Source organism: Natator depressus, chromosome 5 (genome assembly GCF_965152275.1).
Source record: "Natator depressus isolate rNatDep1 chromosome 5, rNatDep2.hap1, whole genome shotgun sequence".
NCBI lineage: Eukaryota > Metazoa > Chordata > Testudines > Cheloniidae > Natator > Natator depressus.
This window is the reverse complement of record NC_134238.1, coordinates 130,872,716-130,900,702: the sequence shown is the minus strand read 5'-3', so window position 1 is coordinate 130,900,702 and position 27,987 is coordinate 130,872,716. Positions and strand designations below refer to the sequence as shown.

The window sequence follows — 27,987 nt, the reverse complement described above, 5'->3', positions numbered from 1 at the left end:
AAAATTTCTGATATTCAGTCAGTGTTGTGATTAACACAGCTACAATTCTATGTTCAAGAACTTTGCCTTTGGACTGCAGTAACCCTACAGAGCCTGAGCTTTGTATGAATGTGAGGAGCCAGAGTCTAACTCCAGTATCCTGAGAAGTCAATGGCATCTTTGCCATGAATTTCAGCAGGAGCCAGTGCACAAATGGCAACTGCTTCCTGAGCTTTGACAGACTATATATGTAGCTGACACCTAGATATGGTCATGGGGGGACTCCAGGGATTTCAGTGTGGGGACAGCAATTCCTTATATTTGGAAACGGCTGGAAGTCTTGTTGGGTTTAAATAAACTTCACATGAGTTAGTTCTGACATCCTTGCCCTTGAGAGCCAGATTCTCATACCCTTACATACATTAAGTGGCACCTTATCCTACTGTGGGCCCACTCGTGGAGTAGAGTGATACTCATCACAAATCAAAGTGTCAGAATGTAGAGTAACCAGAAGTATACCCTGTAGGAAGGGACAAAAAATTGATAATACCATGCATTAACTCCTGCGTTACCTAGTAACGTATCAAACAACGTCACAGCTGAGAAACTACGCAATGTAATGCTAATCTTTTTGACATATCATAAGGTTAATCACCACCATACATAACAGGAAACCTTATTGCTAAAGAGCTTCTCCACAAGCAAGTCCATCAAGAAAGATCTCCCATATTTTGTAAGCCAATCACAGAGGGATCTAGAACTGGTTGAAAAATGGGGCCAAGATTTCATGAAAAATTTCAAAGTTTTGAAGTTGTTTCCATTTCACCAGGTTTGAAATGAACCCATTTTGATGTTTTTGCTGCATTATCCACAATATTTGTAATCAAAATGTTTATCAACATTTTTATTGAAATCATTTCAAAATCTCCAACTTACCAAAACCCCAGTTTTCAGTAGGAAAACAGTTTTCAGTAAATAAAAATTTTCTATGATTTCAGTAAAAATGTTAGTAAAAAATATCATGGAAAAGTTCAATGTTAATTCTTTTTAAAAAATAATATTTATTCAAAAAAAATATTTCTACTCCTTACACAGGGAACTCACTTTTCTACACCACACAAAAGTATTTCTCATGCCAGAGCAACAACTCGTTTCTTTGGCAGCATTACAGCTACGTCCAGGCTGTTCATGATCTACCAAGGTGTTCAACCCCTCCTAACATCACACATGAACAATATGGCAGCCGCTCATGGAAATCAAATAGCTGGGTGTGAAGAGTTTGTCACTATGCAATTCCCTAAAATCCTCAAAAACCACATAATCATTCAACAAGCTATACAATGAAATGTGAAACTATCACTGACTTGCGTAATGTTGTGATTGATGGTTGCCTAGTGATGCCTAAAACTTCCCTTGACTCTACCTGAATGATTTATGAGTACAGCTCATCCCGCAATTTCTGAAATTTCCACAAACACTCACCTGAACCTCAGCATTGGAATATCTCAGGGAGAAAGTACCGTTGGCTCAGAAAATATCATCGCTAAATACATGTTGTAGTTGTATTTCATAGTAAGATAACACCTAGAGCAGCTCTGCAAAGTCATTCATTGAAGAGAGCAATTACATATGGGCCATGACTGAGGGCCAGACGTGATAACTTCATTTCTACTGGGTAGTACCTTACTGCGCAGATAGTCCCATCAGTGTTGATGAGAACTCATGGTGTAATATACTATTCGATTTAAGAAAGGGGTTCATGATCTAACCCTTAGCATTGAATCAAAATTATTCAAGAGCTGGACTGTGATGCCATTACTCATAGTGAATACCACCTTACTACACATGTGGGCCCACTGGTTTCACGAGGGCTATTTGCAGAGTTAAATACTTCTCAGTGTGAGTAAGGGTATCATAATCTATTTATACTGAGGCACTTCGGGATTATACACCTAAGATGTATCTGTTAAAAAGCCTGCCTTTCAGTTTTGGAATCTGGGTTTGACACTGACCCATGCAATGAGTTTTTGTGGTCTCAGCATCTCTCCTTGAGGATGGATTTTATTCCTCCCTTCCACTCTCCCGAAAACTACCAGCAATGTAAGATTTGCTTCAGCCTTACAAGGCTGTGAATACACATGAGATAATTTGGGAGGCAGTCAAGAAAAGACACTAGAGTTTTAGAGATAAGATATAATCAAACTCAAGTATCAAATGGCTGATGATGTGTTTCACCCCAGATGTGGCTGTACTTCTACCTGGCAGTGTATGAACATGAGCTACATTTTGCAGTCCATAAAATAATTAGCACACGATAGAAATGTGCTGCAGAAACAATGATTATTCATATCTCTTTGGAAGCATCTCACGCATTTCCCTGCCTGCGACCATTTTCTCCAGCGACCCATTTATGATAAAACCACGGTCTTCTGAAAAATGTGTCTTCAGCATAAGACTTGAGTATACAAGTCTTGCCAATGATAAAATGCAAAAAATTTAATCAAAGTGTTTTCCTAAAACTATATTCTCTTTCCTGCATGGCCTTCTCTCTCCTCTGCAAACACAAAACCTAGCAGATGACAGATTTTAAGCCATATTATATGACATGAAGAGATATTTAGAAGCAAAAAACACAGCAGAGCTACTCTACAAATATCTCCAACACATATAAAATTAACCTTTCACGGGTAGGCGAACACATTTGAATTTAGTTTAACATCACTCCCTCACAGGACAGAGCAACCTATTTGCCATCTGAAAGATCTTGGGTTCCTGGCTCAAACAATGTGAGAAATGAGTATGTCCATTCATGCATCAGACAGGATAATTCTGGCAAAGCTGGTGCTGACAGCGTTAAAGAACAGTGATGGAAGAGTCTAGCCTTGTTGTCATTCTAATTGTCACCATGAGTGACGAAAAATGTGTTCCCCTTTCCGGCAAACTGATCTTTCAGATTTGAAATATCTAAACTGTGTTCCTGTCACTTGAAATTCCAATGTAAAGAGAGAAAAACGTGTCCTTACACACGTGCACTATATGGGGAGGAGAGTAGTTCCAGCATGCCATAACAGTTAGGGGTTGGAAAGAGAGAAAGGCTGGTCTTGGGGAGAAGACACTGAATTAGGACTGATTCAATTCCCAGCTCTGCTACTGACTGCATGTGTGACCTGGGGCAAGCCACTTAATATCTCTGTACCTCAGTTCCCCCTCTGCAAAATGGGGAGGGCTTTCTTTGTTTAGCTAGATTTGGGACAAGGACTGTCTCCCCATGTGGTGCTGGCAGTGTTGCTTAGCACAATAGGGCTCCAGTCCTGAGGGAGGCCTCAAGGTGAGCTTATAATACAAATATTGAAAAATAAAAGTTATTGATCAGTTACAGCAAAGAATCACAATATAATGGGCTGTATTCTGCTCTCAGCTACACTGCTGCACCCTTATCCCTGACTACAGGGCTTAGTCATGTTAAGCATCAAAGAAATATTTTTCTCATCCAAACAGGATATTGTTTTTTTAGTAAAGAAGGAAACCAAACATTATCTTTCACAGTAGGCATCAGAAATTAGTGTCTGCTCTCACCTTCTTCCTGAAGAGGGCAAAGTGGGGACTTCACCCCAGTCAAGTGAGTGAAATAGCTCCCCTAAGTACTCCTCTGCTCCTCCTTCAGAGGGACCTTATTAAAAATAAACTAATGTTCCAGGCATCTCCAGAAAGTGGCTTCAAGGGTATTTATTGCTTTGTCAGTGTACAGTATGTGCAAGTTGCCTTTTAAACATACGTTTCAGGCGAAGAATCAAAGCTAATTTCAGTGTGTGAAAAGCAAGCAGATTTCATTACTGATTGTGACTTCGCTTCAAAGTGATAAGGATGCTGGATGTAGGTTCTCAAAACTGGATGTCCAAATGGGAATTTATGATGTAGAACTTCAGCTTTATCATCCATGGGCTTCGTTACAGAAAGAAGAAAGAAATTCTTTGCTAGCAGGAATCTCACAGTTAACCCATAAGCCAGCTGTCTTGTCCCCCCGGCCCCCATCCCCTGATTCTCCTTGCAGCTATTTCCTCTCCATTACATGTTATAGCAAGAATGGCCATTGGCACTAACCATTTTTGGCACCCAACTAGGTGAACATGAAAGATCTGAATTTTTTCTATCACAGTACAGTTCTACTTTGACTCCTTGGAGGAGTGTCAGCAGAATTCATAAGGAATTCAACCAGAGCTAAGTTACAAAAAGTGTAATAGAATCCCACTATAAAGATTCTTTTGTTGGTGTTTTTTAAACAAGGATTCCTCCCTTATATTATTTTGACACATCATGGTCCCAACCGTAGGAGACCATCTGTGCTAATAACCCTTTCAATGATGTAAAATATGAGTAGGTGGCCTCTGGAATTATTAAAAGGCTGCAGCGTAAGTAGCAACATGTGAATGTTGCAGTGTTTTAGCTCACTGGTTTCATAGTACAAAAACACGCAAAAATATTAGGTCCTGACCCCTCAAACTCAGGAAGAACGACCGCTGTCGACAAAGCCAGGCATTTGTGAAGTTAGATCCTAAATAAAAGTCCCAGACTCAGCAAGGCACTTGAGCAATGTGCTTAACTTTAAGCATATGAGTAGTCCCACTGAAGTTAAAGGGCTTGAAGTTAGGCCCATGCTTAAGTGCGTTGCTGAACCAAGGCCTAAAGGCAGCCTGATTTTCACAGGGGCTAAACACCAACAACTTCATTTTGCGTCTATGGGAACTCACTTTAGGCACATGGGTTGCTGGGGTTTTTTAGTTTTTGTCTAGAAAGTCTATTTAAATGTCCCACACTTCTTTAACAAAGTTCTTTGTGTAACTCCTTTCAGTACCTACACCTATTTTCCCATTAAGGAGAGAAAAAACAACAACAACATACCACCAGGTTCAAATAATGCTTCTAAAACAGCGGTTCTCAAACATGGGTCGGGACTCCAAAGTGGGTCACGACCCCATTTTAATGGGGTCCCCAGGCATAGTGTTAGACTTGCTGGGGCCCAGGACTGTAGCCGAATCCTGAGCCCCACCACCTGGGGTGGAAGCCAAAGCCAGAGGGCTTCAGCTCTGCGCAGCTCAGGTTAGAACCCCCCCCCCCACACACACACACACACACACACACACACCAGCCTGGGGCAAGTGGGCTCCAACTTTGGCTCCCTTGCCCAGGGTAGCGGGACTTGGGCTCAAGCTTCGTTCCCCCCTCGCTGGGGAGGGTGTAATAATTTTTTTTGTCAGAAGGGGGTCGTGGAGCAATGAAATTTGAGAACTGCTGCTCTAAAACAATGTAAGCAGCAAATAATGCCCTTCATTATTATCTCAACCAGAATGATAACATCCTTCCCTACACAGTGCAGTGCCCCAGGAACACCACCCAATCACATGAGGATACTGATCTCTTCCACTGCTTTAACTCTCTGGCTGGTGACTGACTAGCAAGTGTCCAAAAGGCCATAGTCCACTGAAGGATATGTAAAATGAGGGGCTAGCAATTTCAGGGGTGGGAGAAAGGGAGCATTGAAGGAAGAAAGAAAGCATAGTCAATCACTCAGCTTAGTAGCCCAGCTGCTTAGACAACTGAATAGCAGCAAATCAATGGGTTAGTATTCAGTCCAAGTTTAGATCATCCTGAAATCTATTAGAACACTGCAAATAGTGAATGTCTTTACTTACGTATTTGGTATTCTATCTTAGAATTAATCAGCCCGGTGGTTATGCAGCAAAACTCAGGTGGGCAGACAGGAGAGAAAAGAAGAAAAAACAATCACCTTGATTTCCCTTGTGGTTAACAGTCTGACAATACTCAACAACGCATGCTGAAACTGAACAGTAAATGGAACAATGCAAGTCGGAGCTCTGTCTCTTGTTGGGGCAACAGCACGGTGTGTATCGGTTCTCTTCCCCTCTCCCCCTTTACAGCTCTCACATGGTACTCCTAGAGTTGTACCATCTGCTGGAGCACAATTCAGAGGTAGCTTTAAAATGATGATAGCTCTGGGAAATGATAATCATTGGGTCATAGAAAGCTGTGCTGCAGTGTATAAATAAGATAACAAAGTGCTGAGCGGTGCATGTTTGCATTATGAAATGTATTTTCTCCTTTTTGTGTCGAAAGCCTTTCTTGAAAGCTTGTGGAATGCAGCAGAATTGAATACCGGAAGGACGGCGAAGCTGTCCCAGAAACTACAGATGAGGAGGGGTTTGGAGGAACAGAAGGCTGCAATATTATTGACTGTGGCATGATAAAAGAGGACGGAGTTTAACAGTTACAGCTCTTTCGTTTGGCTCAGTGGAGTAAAGTCAAAGGCTTAGTTTCGCATTAGCCCAGAATAATGCATACTCTATAAATGATGCAAAGCAAGGCCATGTTCCCAAGATGTGATAATGCCATAAGATGCCCCTCTTCAGGCTTCAGGCAGACTGAGTTTCTTTCAAAAGCACTCAAATGGAGATAAGTCACTGGCGATGGAGACAAGTCACAGCTCAGGATAGCCATCATGCCCTCCAGTAGCTCCTGAATTGCTGTGGTAAGTATAGCATATTTAGGCATATTTTCATTCAGTTGCAGATTTCTTACCATTGCTGTTGATCTTCAAATAGCTCTGATTGCCTACCGTAGAAAGAAGAAACACTAAATATGAAAAAAATGATTTTTTTAAAAAGATTGAGAGAAAAGATAGGCCTGTGGCTAAGGTGCTGGGCTTGCAACAATGAGTTTAGGTTCGATTCCTAGCTGTGCCACTGGCTTCATCTATGGCCTTGGGCAAGTCACTTAAGACAGAATTTTCAAAACGGCTCAGTGCTGGCCTAACTCTTTTCCCACTGAAGTACTGGAAGCAGAGTAGGATCACTGCTGAGAGCTTTGGAAAATTTCATTCTTCACTTCTCTGGCCAGGAGTTAGGTGCTTAGGCACTTCTGAAAATCCCACAAGGCACCTCTCGGCATCCTAATTACAGATGAGCACAATTAGGGGTGCAGAAAAGCCTTCAGATGGAGAGACTGAAAAGAATGGGCCTGTTTACCTTAGAGGAGGTGGCAACTAACAGAGGTTTATAAAAGGTTACAAAATAATGAATGGCACAGAGAAGATAGGTCAGGAGCTTCTAGTCACCCTGTTTCATAATACATGAACAGAAGGACCATCATTGAAATAGATGGCAAATTCAAGCCTGAGAGAAGATAATGCTTTTTACACAACATAATTAGTCTGTGGAACTCATTGCCACAAGAGGTTATTGAAGCCAAGTACTTTTCAGGGTTCAAAACAAGGATACCCTTGAATATCCACAGGTATAACTGTATATTAAAAACAAACAAGGTTTGGGAAGGGATATAAACCCTCATGATTTAGGAGATAAGCAAACCTCTATCTGTTGAAGTTTAGGAGAAAACTTTCCAAGTGAACATACCACCCCATAGCTTCTACTGCAGGGTGTCTTCCAGCTGCCTCTGACACATCTGGAACTGGCCACTGTCAGTAGTAGAATTCTGGACTATTTGGACCACAGCTCTGATCTATTCTGGAAATTCCTAGGTTCCCAATGTACTCAAAAACAACATGGACCTCCTCATAGACAAAGGCTGGAGAAGTCCCAAACGGGGTGCTATCGAACAGAGAGGTGAGCGATGATAAAAGGAGGATGAAGTTGAGGCCAGGATTTATGATCGGGGCGGGAGGCGGGAAGCAGTCTCAGGTGTCTGTATGCATAAGAGTAAAAAAGGGAGTGCACTGGGTGATTTTAGGCTTGAGAACCTAATGAATACAGCAAATAACCCCAGTGCAATGCAGGAGTGTTGGGAACATGATCTAAAGCTAAGGAGAATACAGATATGGCATCTTTTATGGAAACTGTCAACCCACTTGATGTTAAGAGGAGTCTAGCTAATGTGGAAAGAGACCATGAGGCTACCCAGGTTGGGTAAGGCAAGTGTAATACCATTATTGGATTCCTATGACTGCAAGAGGATTGTCACACAGGTCCAAAAATGCAATTAAATATAAAGCATCCAGGAGTCTCCCCCTCCTGGACCAGAGCCAAGCTGGGCAAGCCAGGAGGAAGGAATTCTTCCTACTTAGGCTTACGCTGAGACCTTCCCCCAGTCAGACTCAGGCTAACAAGACTTGCTGTGTGTGAGAGCGGGTCTTCAGAAAAGGCCATGTATTACCTGACCATTCTGCCCAGTGGCCCTATTAAACCAGTGCCCCCTGATGGGGTAGTCTGGCCTCATTACCTTAGCCAGGTGGTAACCAATGGAAAACAAGCATCTTCTTCCTCCCTCATCCAGGGTACACTGTGGGGTGTTGCTGCCCCTTCAAGAGAGAACCCTGGGGGGGACTAGTCATCTGAGGCTTACTTTGGATACTGCTTTTTTAGCACCAGGCCCCGTAGCTTACTTTTCCAATGCCTGGCTCCTCTCTCAGGCCCACAGTCACTCACCCAGCTCCTCAGCCCGCTGCAGTCTCTCCCCCTGCTCGGATGCCGTGTGCAGTTGCTATGCTGCAGTTGCTCCCTCGGGACCCCTTGAACTGCTCTCCCCCCCCCCCCACCATGTCAAGGCTGTTTCTTCCCAGCCCTGGCTCCCTCTTATAAATGCTACTTCTCCCTCTCCACAGTCCTTTGGTCAGCACCCTTCTTCACGGGCCCCGGTGACACTGCAGAGAGCCCAGAGGGGAGGAGGACTCTCTACTTATGCCAGCATGGTTGATTCACACAGTAACTTTGCCTGATGCACCCACGTCTCCCACCAGCCCTCTGGGCTCCTCAGGCAGCTCTCTGTCCAGCTCTCTACTGCTTAATACAGCCAGCAGGTGGTCCCCCCCATACCTCCATCTCTTCATCCAAACTGCCCTTCTTCCCACTCCTCTGATCCTGCTCCCCACTACTCTGAAATCTGTACTATCAGGTTCCCTCCCCATGTTGCCTGAAGGGAGGTATGCCATGGGAGGAGATGTCAGTAATTTGGGACACTGGTAAGTCTTGACAGCCCTTAGGAAGCCGTTCCCAGGGCAGGTTTGTTCTCTTTCTGCATTAGGTAGAATCGCTCCAGCTTTCAGTCTATACTGTGGCCTGGGACGAGTCCAAGAACTGAGTGTGGAGGAAACAGCAGAGTGTCAGAGTCATCTGGGGCCAGGCAGAGTCAGGAAGGCCTTGAGGTGAGCACTGGGAAGGGAACAGCCGTCGCCAGCACCCAGTCAGTTCTCCAGCTACAAAACCCTGTACCAAATCATAGGCCAGCACTGAACAGGCACCGTTTGGTCTGTAATATTCGTGTAACACTTAGACAAGTATCTTCATTGTCCTCTAATGGCTAGATTACATGAGTTTTAAGAGTCCACTACTGCCTGCAGATAATTAATCTGGTCCTTAGCTATGGCAGCTCTGTGACACCCAAGGATCCCCATAGCAGGCAGGAGTTACCGTCCTGTGGTCTCCAAGTGATGGAGATATGATATGGAGAAAGCCATGCTTAGCATATGCTTTGGGAGTGCCTGTTAACCTCCCTCCCCCCCAAACCACCTTGCTAAGAGCCCATCAGTTTGGGTGTCTGGGAACAAACAACAACAACTCACTTCCTATAACTTTTATAAATTGAAGAGCGATGGGTCCTATGGACTGTACTGGCAGCCAAACACATTGGGCAGGTGAACTGGATAAGCAGATGGATGTCAGACACAGATTCATCGATCTGACCCTCTTGATACAACTACACTTGAGTGATTTCCCTTCACCTGTAATAATTAAATGGTCGTTTATGGAAGTTACTCCTGGATCTACTTTAACAAGAGGAAATGCATTAAGGGTGAACCACTCACTGCTTATGTACTGCACACACCTATATGAACCATTTAGGTTCAGACAGAGGAACAACGAAGGACTTTAATTTTGGTTTTGGTTTCATAATCTGAAACATGTTGACTGCATCTGCCTACAAATGCTCCTTAACTGTATTCTTTGTCTGGCCTGAGGCTGCAGCTGCAACAAGTGCTAAAATCCATTGCCTTCCAAGAGAATTCCACACATGGAATTGCATCAGAATCAGTCCTGTAGTAATGACAGGTTTATCATAGTACTCTGCATAGAGCTCCAAGCACACGCTATTTTATAATAGCATCAGCCTTCTAGCTGTTATTTCTGTATACTCATTATGCAAGTGCTATACTGTCTGAACATAGCTTGTTATTATTTCCTGTACTTAAAAACTCAAACTGTTAAATTAAAAGTGGTGGGAGTGAGTGAGTCTTACAATGAATGGAAATATAGGGGGTAGATGGGTAAGACAACAGCCTTGGTTGTATTGGGTCAGATGCCCTCTCTAAATTTATCTCTATTTACATTGACTAGTAATGGTTATGCGCTCTTTCTGAGGGCAGGTCTTACACTACAGGGTTAAGTCAACCTAAGTTACGCAACTCCAGCTATATGAATAACGTAGCTCGAGTCGATGTAGCTTAGGTTGATTTATTGCGGTGCCTACCCGTGCTGGGCTGACGGTAGAAACTCTCCCATCGACTTACCTTATGCTTCTCATTCTGATGGAGTACCGGAATCGATGGGAGAGCGATCGGCAATCGATTTAGCGGGTCTTCGCTAGACCCGCTAAATAGACCCCCAGTGGATCTGCGGTAAGTGTAGACATGCCCTGAGAGACTGCTCCTTTCTACTTATGCAAAAGAGTAACAGATTAATGTTTATATGTCACTATATTTTCTTTAGAGGTGTCTCCAAATATCAATGAAAGCAACTTTAAAGTAGGTATGGCAGGTAATTATTTCCATGGAAAATCCATCAGAGGTCCAGTGTTTACATGCCATGGAACAAACATCCAAGGTAGGTTATAGGGTCTCATTTTCATTTACTTACAGGTATCTTTACCCTGTTCTGACAGTGTAAAGTGGGCCTTTAAGTGATCATAAATCACATTTACATTGCCAAAGTGATGTAAAGGGGCCTCAGTGTAAATGAGGATCAGGTCCTTAGTGTTTCCAGCTCAGCATTCTCCTACCACCATACCAGAAGGATTTGCTAGACAGGAAAAGGCCACATAACCTTATAGGTCTATTTCCCATCAGTTCATCACAACTGCCTCTCCCCTTTGTCACTGTAACCATTCTAGAAACTCTTTCCACAAAGTGTCTGATGGTTTCCCAAACTAGTTCTGAATACTTTACATTGCAACTTACTATAGAGCTTTTGAGGCAAACAGATCCTTGGTGTAACTCCACTGCAGTCAATGGAGAAGACATCAGCATTTCATATAATTAGAGGCCAAACTCTAAATATCCTTACCCCACATACAGACCTATTTAGTTGGGGTTGGTCCTGCTTTGAGCAAGAGGTTGGACTAGATGACCTCCTTAGGTCTCTCCCAATCCTAATCTTCTATGATTCTATTGACTTCAGTGGGACTACACAGGATGTAGGATGCTATTCATTGGGAGAAGAAGTACCCCAATCCAGCCCTAGGAAATTAAAGTCTTTTGTCTGAATTCCCTATTTAGTCCTAATTTTTAGACTGTTTAAGAACTCCTTTCCAGTTCACCTTGCTCACATTTATTAAACCTTTTCCGATACCAGCTCACTTCTATTGCTTCTCATCTGCAAGAGCATCTCAGCCACATTAGCCTTCTCTTCTAGAACATTCTTGATATCTGAAATCATCCGTCTTATTGCACTCTCTCCAAGGCAATAATATTCTTGCTGCTAAATAAATGACCTAAACTCTTAATATTAAGTTCTGCATTGCCTTATACTAGATCAACAACCCTTCTTTCTGACTGAATTATGTCCCTGCTGCGATACATCCCAAAATCCAGTTTGACTTTTCTGCTGGACTTGATGATGTACTTCCAAGCAAGTCTTTCAAGTCCTTTCTTGATCCCTTCCGGCATGTTCCATCCCACACAGTGTGCTTTCCTTAGCCAGGTATTGATCCCAGGTTTGTGGTTTTACATTTCCCTGTATTATCTGCCTGGGTTATTGGCTGGCTAAGTGACAAGGGTCAAAATCTTCCTGTACCACCTTAGGTTGCTGCTGTACAATGTTAGTAGCATCAATAAACGTTGGTACCTTATTACTAGACTTAATGAAATCAATTAAGGTCAAATCCAGACCTGCTTACAGAGTGGGTGTAGAGCCAGCCAGATGTCTGCAGCCCTGGCTGACTCTGTCCCAACAGAGCTGTGACTGAATCCAAAACACAAATGTGAATCCCTAGCCCAGCCCCAGACGCATAGTGAGGAGTGATTTCAGGGTGAGAGGAGACCTCCTCCAGCGCTCTAGCATTTGGTGAGGGAGCGTTTCCATCCGCTGAAGAGGCGGTAAAGGGCAGAGAAGAGCACCCCCAGCCTGCAGAGCCAAGTGACAGCTCTAAAACGGAATGGGCACTTGTACACGAATGGCCTGCTGGAGTGGTGGATTACTCCTTCCCTGGGACGGGCATAGGATGGGGGAATGATACTGCCCCACCTGTGCCCACACACAAGCAATGACCTGTGCTGGGAGGCTTTGAATGTGCTCACCTATGTCCGTTTGTCCCTCTCTCCTGCAGTTAACTACTCTGTGGGACACCAAAAGCCAGCATCCATAAAGGGCCAGTTCAGGGTAGCAGAAGCTCCTCATCCCCTCCTCCTGCAACTCTCCAGGATCTGACTGGCTGGCCACATGCTGCACCTACACATAGGATTGACCCCATGCTCAGCCTGTCTGTGCTCATGATTGTTCAGACTTGCACAGACCTCTCATAGGCAACAATAAGGCACTTGTATTCTCCTTTCTCTTGGTCAGCTCAGCCTCAGGACTAGGCCCTTATTCATCGTGGGCTTGATTTTATTCCATTATTTCCATATGAATGAGTTAATTGAAATCTGTTATAAGTCAGTGAAAGTAAATATATTTAAGTTTAGATTGAAACTGGTGGAAAATGGAGAAGCCATAGCCATCAAGGAGCATTGGTTTCTGCAAGCAAATGATTAATGGTTAAAGGAATGACCACCCACATATTTCAGGAGTGAAGAATCAAGGCGGTCTATACCTGAACCTTATCTGAGGTCTCTTAGGGCTTGATCCAAAGCCCATTGAAGGCAATGGAAAAACTCCCATTTATTTCAGTGGACTCGGACTCAAACTTGTGGTCCCTTCTTATAAAGGGCTGTAAACTCAGCATAAATACCTTGGCTAAGGTAATAAAAATGGGTATGTTAAATTGGGCTCCTAAATCCATATTCAGGCGCCAAATTAAGTGTTCTCATTGTAAAAGTGGTGAGCACTTTCAGGTCAATGCGAACTGCTGGGTCCTCTGTACTTTTGAGAGTCAGGCAATTTATTTAGGTGCCTAAATATGGACCTAAAATCTCAGTCTTTGCAAATACCTTAAACCTTGATTCGTTCCCAGTGTAACTGGGTGAAGATCAGGGTGATCACATGGTTGACCCTCTTCTCACCAGTCAGCTGGTCTGTTTTGTGCTCATCGTAGCCAGTTAGTAACACAAAGCATCACAGCCATCAGTTTGCACACCTACAAAGGGCCTGACTCTGCTCTCTCATGATGTCACTCCATCAAGGGTATAAGTAAGAGGAGATTCAGGACCAAGAGGGGTAGGTCAGTATTTTTGTACCAGAAAAGGTATGAGGCAGGAATCTAGACATGTTTACAGTTCCATTCCAGTGTCCATGCCTAAGCACCGATGTATTTGTAGCACTGTCACAGATACACTTCCTCACTTTCCAGAACTAGTTCTAGCAGGACCATATAACGTATGCAGAAATAGAAACAGAAAGGACGAATTGCTGTGGGAGAATCTATTTTTTTTTCTGTGAATATTAATCATTTCAGCTTTGATAGTGAAATGATACAAGTAAAAAAGCCAAGAATTGCTCCAGGGCTCCACACAGATGACTAGTGTAGCAAAGACATTTGCTGGAGATAATATTGCTTAAGCTCAGAACATAGTTACAGTACATAGTTAATTCAAACCAATCTGCCTGCTTCCCAAGTGTTACACAGAATTAATGTGACACCCCAGCTGAGGCTGGGACTCAGCAACGCAGAAAATAAAAGTGACATATTAAAGCAAGTTCCATGTGTATTTTAATCTTAAATGGCAAAAAACAATATGCCAGATGATATGAGAGCAAGATGCTCCCGCTGTACTGCATGCCTTCCTTAACTATTTTAAACACTGATCAGTGCTCAAAGCATCTCCTCCAACAGGTGGTGCTGCACCACTGGGTTAAATTGTTGTCTTATTTTGATCAGATGTGGTTGTATCCAATGGGGGTGGGAGGGCTGGGTAGGAAGTTACATCCTGCCTGTAGTTCTGGAGCTGTTACTTGCAGCGTCCCACTAAATCCTTCTGATTTCTGTAAGACAGTATCACATGTAGCATGTTTTGTAACATGAAAAGCACCAGAACTGCCCTGAAAGTTTGTGCGGGTAAGATGAAGGTCATAGTTTATTATTCTTTCTTTGCACTACAATAGCTTTTAGAATCCCAATGAAGTTCAGGACCCCATTGTGCAAGGTACTGCACCGATACATAGTCCCTGAACTGAATAGCTTACAGTGTAAGTAGACAAGATAGAAAATAATTATTGTCATCCCTGAGGCACTGAAAGACAGTGACTTGCCCGTGGCCACACAGGAAGTCAGTGGCAGAGGTGGGTATTGAACGCAGATTACCCATGTCCCAGTCTTCTGTTTCCATTGGCTTCGGTGAAGTTGCTTCCACATCCAATGTGAATGCACATGCGTGAATTTCGCCCATTAGCCAGAAAGAAAGAAAGATTAGAGAACGGTGCGGTAAGCCCCAACAGAATGGGTATTAGTCAGTCATTGGTGCAAGCCTCTTGTGCACTGAGAAGGACAAGGCTGAAAGCCACCCGTCTTCAACCACCCAAAATGTGCAGTAATAACCTGCTAATGCACACAGCTGAAGTGGCTTACTGTTATCAGAATAGGTCTCATTTATTTTATTTCATTTTATAAACAAATCTTTAATAATCAGTCCTGCAGTGATTTATGCCACACTGTGGAAAAACAGTTCCTGGTAGAAAGGCAAGAGACAATAGAAGAGAAGAGGTAATGAATACCATTTCTTTTCCTCGCAGAATATTTTCCCCCTTAATCCTTTTTTTCCTTAAAGTTTCCTGGACTATTCAGAAAGTTAATGAAGAGAGCCAGAAGCCTCTGCTGCAATACCAGCCCTACACTTTGGAGGAAGAGGACAGCTTACAAATGTCCCTGTTTCTCCTTCAGTTTCTCACTCTCTCCCAATCCCAACAGTTTGTCTTCATCCATATCTTCATAGGGTGCCTTTGTTTTGTCCTCCACCTCGCCCTTTTCCCTCCTCCCATTTATTTCACATAAGAGGTTTGGGGATTTGTGTCTCTTTCAGTGGAGAGGGCCCAGCTGTGCACCACTGGGAACAGATCCATACTTATGGCATCATCCAAAAGGCCCAACCAGTCAATCAGAATGTTGCTTTGAATGATCAGAGTATGTCTACACAGAATTTTGGAGTGAGCGGGAATGAGCCTCCCAACCAGGGCTGGTAGACTGGGGCTAAAAATTGCTATGTAGACAGTGCTTTGATGTTGTGGATCAGGCTGACCTTGGGCTCTGAAGCCTAGGAAGGGAGGTTGGAAGATTCTGAGTTCTATCCCAGCTGTACCATGAAGGCATGGGGGAAGCATAATGACAACCCTCAAGTCCTAGATGGCCACTGATCTGTTACAAACAGGTGGCACATTGGCAACACTATGCCCTCTTAGCACTATAGCGGGGCCAGAATTCACCACTGACTCAGACTGGAGAGGGCCATCTTCTAAAACACCGACACAAAAATAAGAATGAGTGACTTGTGACAGGCAAGAAAAAACAGGCCACCTGAAGAGCACCAACATGAGCAAATATGACACTGAGAAAGACATCTACCCCACAAATGTAGTGGCAGATGGGCTACAATGGCAATTATACAGATTCCTTTTTCATTAGTAATAGTATTTATAACTATTTGAAAAATTTCTTTACACAGAGTAAACAAAAACACTAAGGGCATATACTTATATGCAAACATGTACACATCCCATGGAAGTCACTGGGATTCTTCCCACTGACGTCAATGTCTGGTGGGTCAGGTGCTAACCCTATACCTCTCGTGTGTACCTTACTTTGAAGGACATCATTCATTTAGGCCCTAAAGTTACTTAGGTTCCACACATGTGGTGAATGCTTCCTCTTGTTGTTGAATGTTATTTACATCAGAAATAAAGAATTCTGAAACTGAGGTTATTCAGGGAACCATTTACCCTACAGGAAGGAATCCAACAGTATATTTTAAATTTTTCTGCATATATAATTTTTTGATCTTAGGGTAGCTCTACGCTGCAGTCAGAGGTGTGACTGCATCACATGCAGACACAGCCAAGCTAGCATGAATCTAGGTAGCTTGAGTAACAATAGCCATGAAACTCCAGCAGCGCAGTTAGCAGCATGGGCTAACCTCTTGAGTACATACCAGGGTGGGTTTGTACAGCCCATGTTGCCGCAGCTTCGCTGCTCTTGTTACTCAAACTACCGAGATGAAAAGCTAGTCAGGAAACCTGCTGCAGTCACACTTTTGACTGCAGTGTAAATATGTTCTGAGTCGCACACTGTATCCCACGTTTGGGCCTTGGCAGGCTGAGAAGTGGGATGCTAGGATCAACATGTCGAGTAATTAATACTGTAAGAAAGGCTGCCCACCAAGCTCTGAAACCATCTGCCCTGGCATTACACTAGTAGAATATGCTTTCTGAAGTGACCAAGCTACCTACCCCTTTACACGGACACTGGAGCAGCCATCTGGTAAAGCTATCTTTCCCTGCATACATACTGGACGGATTTCTTTTGTGGGAAAGAGATCCAAGGAAAGCCAAAATAAATAGTGACTTGATTATTTTAAGCTGTATCTCTTACCCAAGTGAGCGTAAATAAATCTGCCAAGACACAGAAAGGTGGAGTTGCACTGGAGATGGCTTTGGCTTGCCTTGGGACTGCTGCTGGGAATGATTAGTATGTTTTATTCTAACCATTTTTTAAAAAAATGACCTCTATATTCATTGCAGCCCCTTAGCTTTCCTCCAAGGAGGGGGCAGGGCAATCAAGCTGATGTTAAGATGTTACGATCGGTCTAGCAGGCAGAGGGAATAAAGATTTGTTTTCCTTATATCATTCATTACAAAAGTCGCCAGTAGTGTTATATATGTCAGTGCTCACATCAAAATGTGCCTATTTGATATTTTATTGACAGTCCCAAAAATATGTTTGAATTTCAAACTTGTCGAGATGCTGGGATGCAGGGACTACTTTCCCCCGAGGGTACATAAACAAGATGGATGGGCTAAACTGTGAATTGCTTAATGATCAAAATGCAGGGAAAGCTGTCACAGAAAGGACTGCCCTCATCCTTGCTGACTGTATGAATTCTGCTGAATTACTTCTAGCTTTACTGATTCATGAACTAATTAGTCACTTGGTCCATGTATCTAGCTCTTTGATAGCTGTCTAACATCTACTTTGAGACAAATACCAAGTTGATATCTGTCAAGTGGCAAGTTTGCTCCACAACAAAAGCTGGCCAGGAACAACATCAAGCAAGCACTAAATGTAATAAATACAAATATACCCAAACCATGGAGTTAGAATCTGGATTTGAATCCAAATCCACACTTCCCCTTGTCTGTCGGAAAGAAGCAGATGGGATCCCATGCTCCAGCACAGGTTCCAACTGAAGGAGTTTTATTCAGAAGGCCCAGTAGTTACCTCTATTGTTAGATCGCTGGATCTCAGTAAAGAATCCTGCCGCCCTATGACAAATGTTGTGTTGCATTTCCATTCATTATATACACCTCCTGCACACAGAATTATTTGGTATTTGTACTGGATAGCCAGTGAATGGTAAGATCAGTATTCCAGGTCCAAAGGCATCCAGAAAGAGATAATGTGTCACATTTCTAAAGGTTTCCAGAGTTTTTCCTCAGTAATTCCTTTAGCAATGTGCTGGGAAGCCTTATTCTGCACATTACAGTATTACACCTACAGTTGGATTCCATTCCTGTTCAAACAGATGCCAGGTGATCGATTTTCACCTACAGCACTCACTGTAGAAAAAAGGGAAGATGAGAGGGACCAGGATAATATCCAACAGCACCTTGATTCATCACTTCCAATGGCACAAGGATGCATATATGTCACTCTCAGTGCCTTTTGGTTGTCATCCTCCCCTCCGTTAAGTCATGCTTCCTCATGTCAGAAGTAAAATAGGTGTCCTTAACTAACGATGTGATGATTAGGAGTAATAGCAACCTCACAGAGATGATGCTCAAACTACCCCATTTACAACCTGATTCTTCCACTCATTCACCTGGAGTACTTACATATGAAAGTAATTTGTATTAGCCCTAAGTCAGCAGGCCAACTTCTTCCATGAGTTTTTAAATCCCATTGTTTTCCACAAATGCTTCCATGGTGAAATCTAGGGGCCAAGTTCTCCTCTCACTTACATCAGTACAACTCTACTGAAGTCAACAGAGTTACTATAGGTTTGCATTACTGTAATGAGCTTAGAATCTGGACCTTTGAGAAAAATAACATAACTAGAAATCTTAAATGAATCAAAACTTTACCATGGAATCTCTATGGATAGAAACAATAAGAGTATAGCAGTCAGAATATATTACTAATAGGGCTGTCAATTAATCGCAGTTAACTCACACGATTAATATTTTTTAGTTAATTGCAATTTTAAAAAATGAATCACAATTAATCACAGTTTTAGTCGCACTGTTAAACAATAAAATACCAATTGAAATTTATTAAATATTTTGGATGTTTGCATCTACAGTACAGCACGTGTTGTTCATTTTAAGAATACTTTCACTGCAGATTTGACAAAACACAAAGAAGGTATCAATGTGAGATTTCTATAGACAGCTACAGCATTCAACCCAAGGTTTAAGAATCTGAAGTGCCTTCCAAAATCTGAGAGGGACGAGGTGTGGAGCATACTTTCAGAAGTCTTCAAAGAGCAACACTCCGATGCAGAAACTACAGAACCTGAACCACCAAAAAAGAAAATCAAGCTCCTGCTGGTGGCATCTGCCTCAGATAATAAAAATGAACATGCCTCGGCCCACACAGCTTTGGATTGTTATCAAGCAGAACCCGTCATCAGCATGGACGCATGTCCCCTGGAACGGTGGCTGAAGCAGAAAGGGACACATGAATCTTTAGCACATCTGGCACATAAATATCTTGCGACACCAGCTACAACAGTGCCATGCGAACACCTGTTCTCACTTTCAGGTGACACTGTAAACAAGAAGCAGGCAGCATTATCGCCTGCAAATGTAAACAAACGTGTTTGTCTGAGCGATTGGCTGAACAAGAAGTAGGACTGAGTGGACTTGCAGATTCTAAAATTGTACACATTGTTTTATTTTTGAGTGCAGTTATTATTGTACATAATTCTACATTTGTAAGTTCAGCTTTCATGATAAAGGGATTGCACTACAGTACTTGTATTAGGTGAAAATTGAAAAATACTATTTCTTTTGTTTTTTACCATGAAAATACTTGTAATAAAAAATATAAAGTGAGCACTGTACACTTTGTATTCTGTGTTGTAACTGAAATCAATATATTTGAAAATGTAGAAAACATCCAAAAATATTTAAATAAATGGTATTCTATTATTGTTTAATTGTGCAATTCATCGAGCAATTAATTTTTTTAATCACTTGACAGCCCTAATTACTAACCATGTGGTCAGGTTTGTGATGGTGACTGATATACTCAGGGAGATTAGAGAGGCTACAAAAAACAGAAAACCCAGTAATAACTGAGGATTTCAACTACCCAATATTGACTGGATATATGTCACCTCAAGATGGGATGCAAAGATAAAATTTCTATATACCATTAATCACTGCTTCTTGGAGCAGCTAGTTCTGGAACCCACAAGGGGAGAGGCAATTCCTGATTTAGTCCTAAGTGGAGCACAGAAGGTGAATATAACTGAACCACTCCATAATAATGACCATAATGTAATTAATGTAACATCCTTTTATGGGGGGTGTGACCAGAGTTTTAGGGGGCCACACTGGAGTTACTCAATTAGGGTGAACTGCAAAGAATGGGGCAGACAAACCCCCAAAGCTGGTGGATATTGCAATACTTAAATTTACCAAACCAGCACAAAACAGCTATACCTTACTGATTACCCAGAAGCCAACAACACAGCTCCCTTAAAGCAACCCAGCCTTAGGCCTCCACCCAGACACCCAAGTCAAATATGATGAGGATTACTGAAAATCTTATTCATCATATAAGAAAGTTGTACCAATCCCAGGTGGTAGCGACAATGATTTTCATGGTAATACTCTAATCAGATAACATCCCGGGGGAAATACCAAAATACTCATCCCAGTAGCATTTAACTTCAAAAAGGTGAACTACACAAAAATAAGGAAGCCAGGTAAACAAAAATTAAAAAGAACAGTCACAACAGTGAAATGCTTGGAAACTATTTAAAAAAAACCCATAATAGAGGTTCAAGCTAAATGTATACCCCTAAAGAAAGAAAAAAACAGTAAAAGGACAAAAAATGCTACTACAAAGCCAGAGTAAAAGAGGCCATTAGAGGTAAAAGGCATCCGTTAAAAATTGGAAGTCAAATCCGACTGAGGAAAATAGAAGGGAGCATAAACTCTGGCAAGTCAAGTGTAAAATATAATTAGGCAGCCCCAAAAGAATTTGAAGGGCAAATAGCAAAAGAAACTAACAGCAAAAAAATTAAGTACCTCAGAAGCAGGAAAAAGAACGAGGACTACCTGTGGCACCTTAGAGACTAACAAATTTATTTGAGCATAAGCTTTCATGGGCTAAAACCCACTTCATCGGATGCATGCAGTGGAAAATACAGTAGGAAGATACATATATACACAGAGAACATGAAACAATGGGTGTTGCCATACCCGCTATAACGAGAGTGATCAGTTAAGGTGAGCTATTATCAGCAGGAGAAAAAAAACCTTTTGTAGTGATAATCAGGGTGGGCCATTTCCAGCAGTTGACAAGAAGGTGTGAGTAACAGTAGCGGGGAAAAATAAACATGGAGAAATAGTTTTACTTTGTGTAATGACCCATCCACTCCCAGTCTTTATTCAAGCCTAAGTTAATGGTGTCCAGTTTGCAAACTAATTCCAATTCAGCAGTTTCTCACTGGAGTCTGTTTTTGAAGGTTTTTTGTTGTAGTATTGCGACTTTTAGGTCTGTAATCGAGTGACCAGGGAGACTGAAGTGTTCTCCGACTGGTTTTTGAATGTTATAATTCTTGACGTCTGATTTGTGTCCATTTATTCTTTTACGTAGAGACTGTCCAGTTTGACCAATGTACATGGCAGAGGGGCATTGCTGGCACATGACGGCATATATCACATTGGTAGATGTGCAGGTGAACGAGCCTCTGATAGTGTGGCTGATGTGATTAGGCCCTATGATGGTGTCCCCTGAATAGATATGTGGACACAGTTGGCAACGGGCTTTGTTGCAAGGATAGGTTCCTGGATTAGTGTTTTTGTTGTGTGGTGTGTGGTTGCTGGTGAGTATTTGCTTCAGGTTGGGGGGCTGTCTGTAGGCAAGGACTGGCCTGTCTCCCAAGATCTGTGAGAGTGATGGGTCGTCCTTCAGGATAGGTTGTAGATCCTTCATGATGCGCTGGAGAGATTTTAGTTGGGGGCTGAAGGTGACGGCTAGTGGCGTTCTGTTACTTTCTTTGTTGGGCCTGTCCTGTAGTAGGTGACTTCTGGGTACTCTTCTGGCTCTGTCAATCTGTTTCTTCACTTCAGCAGGTGGGTATTGTAGTTGTAAGAACGCTTGATAGAGATCTTGTAGGTGGTTTGTCTCTGTCTGAGGGGTTGGAGCAAATGCGGTTGTATTGTAGATATGAGCTCTAAGAGTTATTGTGTCCAACCCCTGTGCCAAGACACAAGGGGAAAGGAGGCACTTCCTGCTTCTCCTCGCTTGGGCCATGCACACAGAGCCAGGCACAACTGAGCCCTTAGCGACAACAAAGAGCAGATCTCAGAAGTGTTTTGTAAGTGTTTTAAACAGGATTGGGGAAGGGTAATTAGCATTCCATTAGCAAACAGCCATTTTAACAGGTTGACTACGTAGAGCCAGACTCAGGGAACTGGCTTGCTCTGTGAACCCAGGAGAACTCAGACTCTCCTGGTGCAATTGTCAGCCCTCAGCATTGACCTAACCTTTCACCAGCTGAAGTCCAACATCTGAAAATCCCACCCGTAAAACTGTTGTAAGACCCTAATCTGTCATTTAACCACAGAAAATAAAGAGCAGAATTTACCTTAGGAGAGCTTTGAGTCTCTTACTGATTTGCCATTCTCAATTAATGTGCTGATTCTCCAACACCTACTCTACATAATCAGATTGGACTTCCTGCTGGGAAGTACAGAACGCCAGCTCCTACTAAGACTGTCATGCACACACTCCTACCATCATTAACACTGACGGGAAAAGTTGAGACAGTGGCAGGTTTTCTACAAACTGTTTTCAACATTCACTTTGCACACAGACAGGTATCTGGCAGTTTAGTTTAGCTCCCTAAGTGCTAGCTCCCCTCATCCTTGCTCATGCTGAGTAGTACTTTATTCCATGACTAGGCCCACTGAGACTAACTGACTAGATGAAGACTTCAGGCCCTACTGCATGTAGGCAGTGGCACATAATTGTTCCCTTCCTCCCCCCCACCCCCCCCACCCCCTACCCGCACCCCCAAAAGAACAGCCCTGGGAAACAACTGAAATTCAGAGCGTCATGACATTTCCCCTGCTTCCCTCTTGCTCCAGGGAGCTAATAACTCCCTGCAGCCTTTTTAAAGGGCGTAGCTCACTTTCCTCGTTGCACCTGGCTAGCAAGCAGGGAGGTAGAGAGGGCGCTCCAGCTACCCCTTGCCTTCCTCCACCCAGTTGCTCAGAGAGAGGAGCAATCAGAGAGCAGGAGCTGCACATTGCACCAGACCTGCAACCTCTGGGAAGGCCATAGTAGGGTGAGGGATGGGGGGGGAAGCTTGCCCCACTTTACTCTTCTGCTCAGATGAGTAAGACAAGGGCACAGTCTAGCCCACTAAGACTGTTCATGGAGTAAGGTTCACTCACTGTAAGGATGGCAGAATCTAGCCCCTCAGATAGTACAAGGAACCAGTGAGGTTTCTCTTTCACCTAAACACCTTATCTGTCCAGAGCAAGTATTCTAAAGCCCCCGCATTAACTCCTGAGAAAGATAGCACGGCAGTTCAGCACTATTGGGGGTTGCTAGCGTTGTTATCTAGTTTTGGTAGCCTGATGCAACCAAATGGCTGTATCACATCCGGATATCAAACTTCGGGCTAGTTAGCTTCCTCTTTGTGGTTTGTAGGGCCTCATTGTGCCTATCTATGACACACAGTGACTGTTGGAAGGAACCATTTTGACAGCAAAGGGGGCGTCCATCCACTCTACATAAATAATTAGAAAAATACAGGTGTGGGTAACAAGATGGGTACATTGTTAAAGTGAAATAAATACATTTCTTAGCAACCAATGTGTTGCATTTACAAAAGGTCAAAACAAAACCTGAAACAAATGAGCTAGATGATTCTGCAAACATGGAGAGGGGGAATTATAGGATTCAGGGTAAGGAGCTATGAGAATTAGAGACTAGTAGAGATATGCATTATTCAGCTCAATTCTGTTCCAAATACTTGTTCAGCTTGACGGGTGTATTGCAAAAGGTAAACAGGTTTCTCGCCATAATCTTGTCTGTGAGCAGCAACCCATCTGTCTCTCATTTATAATATTGTCTGGTGGTGTCTCTTCTAGTCGGGTGACACCTCCTTCAGATACTATTTCAGCACCTTTGAAGAGCCTCTGAAAAATAGATTGAAACTCCAGCTTTGCCTAAATGAATTTGCAAGCGCTATAAATAGATAAAGACACAGCAAACTTGAAGTAATACAGTGAAGATCCCTCAGGAGGAGTACCAATCTGAGAAATTATTGGGAAGGAAAATGATTCACTAGATTCCATATCAAAAGCACTAGAAGGTGATCTGAAGGAGCAGCTCCTAGCCAGATGAACACAGTGATGGTTACATGCATATTTGGATACCTTGCTGTTTCAATTTTGTTTCTTAAAAAGTTTAAGCCCAATTATGGTCTCTATAAGGCTTTATTGTCATCTTATATAAGAATATAAACTGCCCAATTTAGAACCTCCCAGGAGACGGAAGTTTGCTGTCAGTACACTGACCAACAGCATGGATTCCTTCTACTTCGCGAATGAGAGGGAGTGTTGCGTAGTGAACAGGGCACTGGACAGGGACTCAGCAGACCTGGGTACTAATCTTTGCTCTGCCACTGCCCTGCTTTGTGATGTGGAGCAAGTCTCTGTCACAAGACATCCTGGCAGGCAATGACCTGGCGTTAGTAATGCAGACCTTCCTCACCTCTCAGCAATGGAGCATACCCGGGACAAAGCCATCAGCATATAGGATACACCATCTAATGCAGAACACAGGCGCACATCTCCTCAGCAACACAAGCTACCATGAATATCTCAGACTTGTCCTCTGCTCTCTACAGTGGCTTGTCTTCTCATAGACTACTGAGTCAGATTCAAGGTCTCTGTCCTTATCTTCAAGGCACCCAGTGGTCTGGGGCCAGGGTCCCTAACAGATTGCCTGACGCTCCAGGCTGAGGACCGTGGCCAGCTTCACTCCTCCTCTTTGCAGGAGACAGAGCTCTCTGGGCCAGCCAAAGGTGGTAGAACAAACTCCTACAGGGAGTAAAGACTGCCTCCAACCTCATCACTCTCCATGCCAATTGCAGGGCACACTTTTCTGGCCTTGACTTCAACACACACACACACACACACACACACACCCTCCACAGCAATAACCAAATACATAAATAAATTTAAAAGTTAAACCAAACATCACATAATTTTCTCTTTGGAAAGAAAACGAAGGCAGAGAGAAAGAGAAAGAAAGAGAATCGCGCACAAAAAATGAGTCATGTCCCAATGGATTTCTGGAGGATACCACAATGCATGAGGGCAGCATAAAAAACTGAACAGAATGAACAACCTCTGTGTTTGTTTCCACTCCCACCCTTTGCCTGCTGTGTCTATTTAGACTGTAAGATCTCAGGGACAGGAAACACCTCTGTCTGCATGTTGTACAGCACCCAGCGCAGTAGAACCCATATCTCAGTCAGAGCCACCTGGCACTACCACAATACCATTAACAACAATTTATACCAGGAGCTAGATATGTGAAACAGCATACTGGGATAATTTTCTTCATCATTCTTCTTCACAGACAATCTCAGTCCGTTTTATTTTTATTTTGAAATGCCAATATGTGTTGAGCCTTCCTCACCGCAAAATTATATTGGCATTCCTTTTAAAACAATTAAAGTGAAATGGAACAAACCAACCGTTTGCACCATGCTTTGGTGCAGCAACTGTGAGGTAATGAACAATCATGTAGTGCTAAGAGGACTGCAAAGATTTTCAAAAGTGACTACTGATTTGGGGTTCCCAAATTGAAAGTAGAACCGGTCAGGAAAATTCCTGACAAAATGCTTTTTCATCAGAAAATGCTGATTAGACTAAACGGAATCTTTCCGCAGAAGTTTATCCGTGATGATGAAATTTTCATCAAAAAGGGTTTTTCAGTCCAGGATGGATTTCTGGTCAAAAAGATGTGGGGGTGTGCACACAGACTCAACACAGCCAATAGCCTGACTCACGTGGAGCAGGGACTTCAACATCTGCCTCCCACAGCCTCGGGGAGTGCCTAAACAACCAGACTATTCTGGGGACTCCTTTTCCTCACTAAAAATTTCTAATGGTCTTGTTTTCACTTTGATGGGGAACAAAACCAAATTCCAAAACCTCAGTATTATTCACAAAATGAAGTTCTTGTTTCCCAACCAGCCCTACTTGATAGACCTTAAAAGGGTCTGATTTTCAGAGGTCAGGTGCTCAGCAGTTTTAGAAAATCAGGCCCCTTTGGGCTGTCTGACATTGGACATTCCAAACTGAGGTCCCCAAAATCACCGACATTTGAAAGTCTTGGGCACTGTTTTCTGTTCTTTTAACCAATAAAATTGGAAGAGTAGACAAAGGTTTAAACCCATTTACACACAAGTAAATAACTACAGATGTTTATTTTTAAAACAAACTATTATTCTGGAAGGCTTCATGAAACTTTAGAGAGGGATAATTGCTTTTTTTAAATATACAGTTCTCTGGGGGTTAGACTACTCAAAAATTGGTATTTCCTTGTAGTCAGTCATTTTGTCCAGAAAAATCCCTTGCCGTGAAGAGCCATCCAGTTTTAAAACCGGCCAGATGGATTGGCTGATGGCTCAATCTTCAGCCACGTGGTGAAATAGAGGGGACATTCTTCGCTTTATTTGCCCTCTAAACAACAGGGTAGATATGGGATTTGGAGACAGCATATGAGCAACTCTGATATGGGAGAAGTGGACTAGGAGCAAAGGAACATGCTAAATTCTCCATCACCCGGAGCTTTCCCATTAAAATTGGGTGTCTTTCTAACAGATACTCTAGTTCAACCACTAACAGTTGGGCTAGATGCATGAATCACCAAGTGAAACACTGTGGCCTGTGTCATGCAGGAGGCCAGACTACAGGAGCAAAATGGTCCCTTCTGGCCTGGAACATCTATTAAATACTTGCAAAGTATGAATCATAGGAGTAAAAGGTGATCCAGAATAAATGGGGAGCGTAACGGGTTTCACTACTCACTGCTTGTGCCTCATCTGTGGATTAACTCACCACTGGTCAGACACCCCTTCCTGCGGTCACTCAGCCTGTCATCTCAATCGCACCCTCCAGGACTCTGGGTAGTCTTCTTCCTTGGTGACAGCTCTCTGGTCAGGTAACTCTTGATGGTGGCTGAACTCACACTTTTTCCTAAAATTATTTATTTTTCCTAAAGTTAATAAAGTAATATGGACATATATACATCCAAATCATTGTAATTTATTTATGTAAGGTTTGGGGGGGTGTTTTTTTTTTTGCAGACTCAATAATAAAAGTCATGCACAGTTATCTCTATTCTTTAATGGACCTAGCAGAATAGAAACACAAATAAGGTGCTTTGCACATTCTTGTTTTCTGATGGTTTCTTTTGCTTTTTTGGTAAAAGTGGTTGTCTGTATAACAATTCTGAAGTACATTTAAAAATGCTTTTACATAATAGAAGTCCCAATAATAATGAAAAACATATCTGGGTGGCTTGGGTCTGGGGAAGGGAGGCACGCCTGCAGCTGACGCGGGGCTCCTCCGGGCAGCTGTGTGGGCTCGGGGCTTCGGCCAGCTCGGAGCTCCTCTGGACAAGGGGTGGGGGCCACTCCGGGCTTCAGGCAGATGTGGGGGGTGGGTCTCAGGGCTTTGGCCAGCCCAGGGCTCCTCCGGCCATGGAGGGGATGCTCGGGGCTTCTCCAGGTGGGAGGCTTGTGGCTCCAGGGGCCGGGAGGGTCTCGGGGCTCCAGCTGCTGGGGTCCGGGAGCGTAGGCAGAAGGGATGCAGTCGGGAGCTAGCCTCCCTAAAGGGGGGCTCCACCCACTGCCCATGCGCCAGCCGCTTGCCTCCTGTGTTCCTCCTCACTTCCCCACCCACCGCTCGCCTCCTCACTCCCCTGCCACAGACACTGCCCTGCCTGGAGGATGATGTGGATTGCACCCTCAGCAAGTTTGCAGATGACACTAAGCTAGGGGGAGAAGTAGAGACGCTGGTGGGTAGGGATAGCGTCCAGAGTGATCTAGGCAAATTGGAGGGTTGGGTCAAAAGAAATCTGATGAGGTTCAACAAGGACAAGTGCAGAGTCCTGCACTTAGGAGAGAAGAATCCCAGGCACCGC

General features: G+C 43.2%; 1 long non-coding RNA gene across 1 annotated transcript in view; it reads right to left on the bottom strand.

Annotated features, from left to right (window-relative positions):
• LOC141987116 (uncharacterized) overlaps positions 1-27,006 on the bottom strand; it is a 99,297-nt gene extending 72,291 nt beyond the window's left edge. Inside the window, exon 1 of the long non-coding RNA XR_012639445.1 lies at positions 26,901-27,006. This is a non-coding gene — a long non-coding RNA (uncharacterized LOC141987116). The remainder of the gene's footprint in view (positions 1-26,900) is intronic.
• Positions 27,007-27,987: the final 981 nt, after the last annotated feature.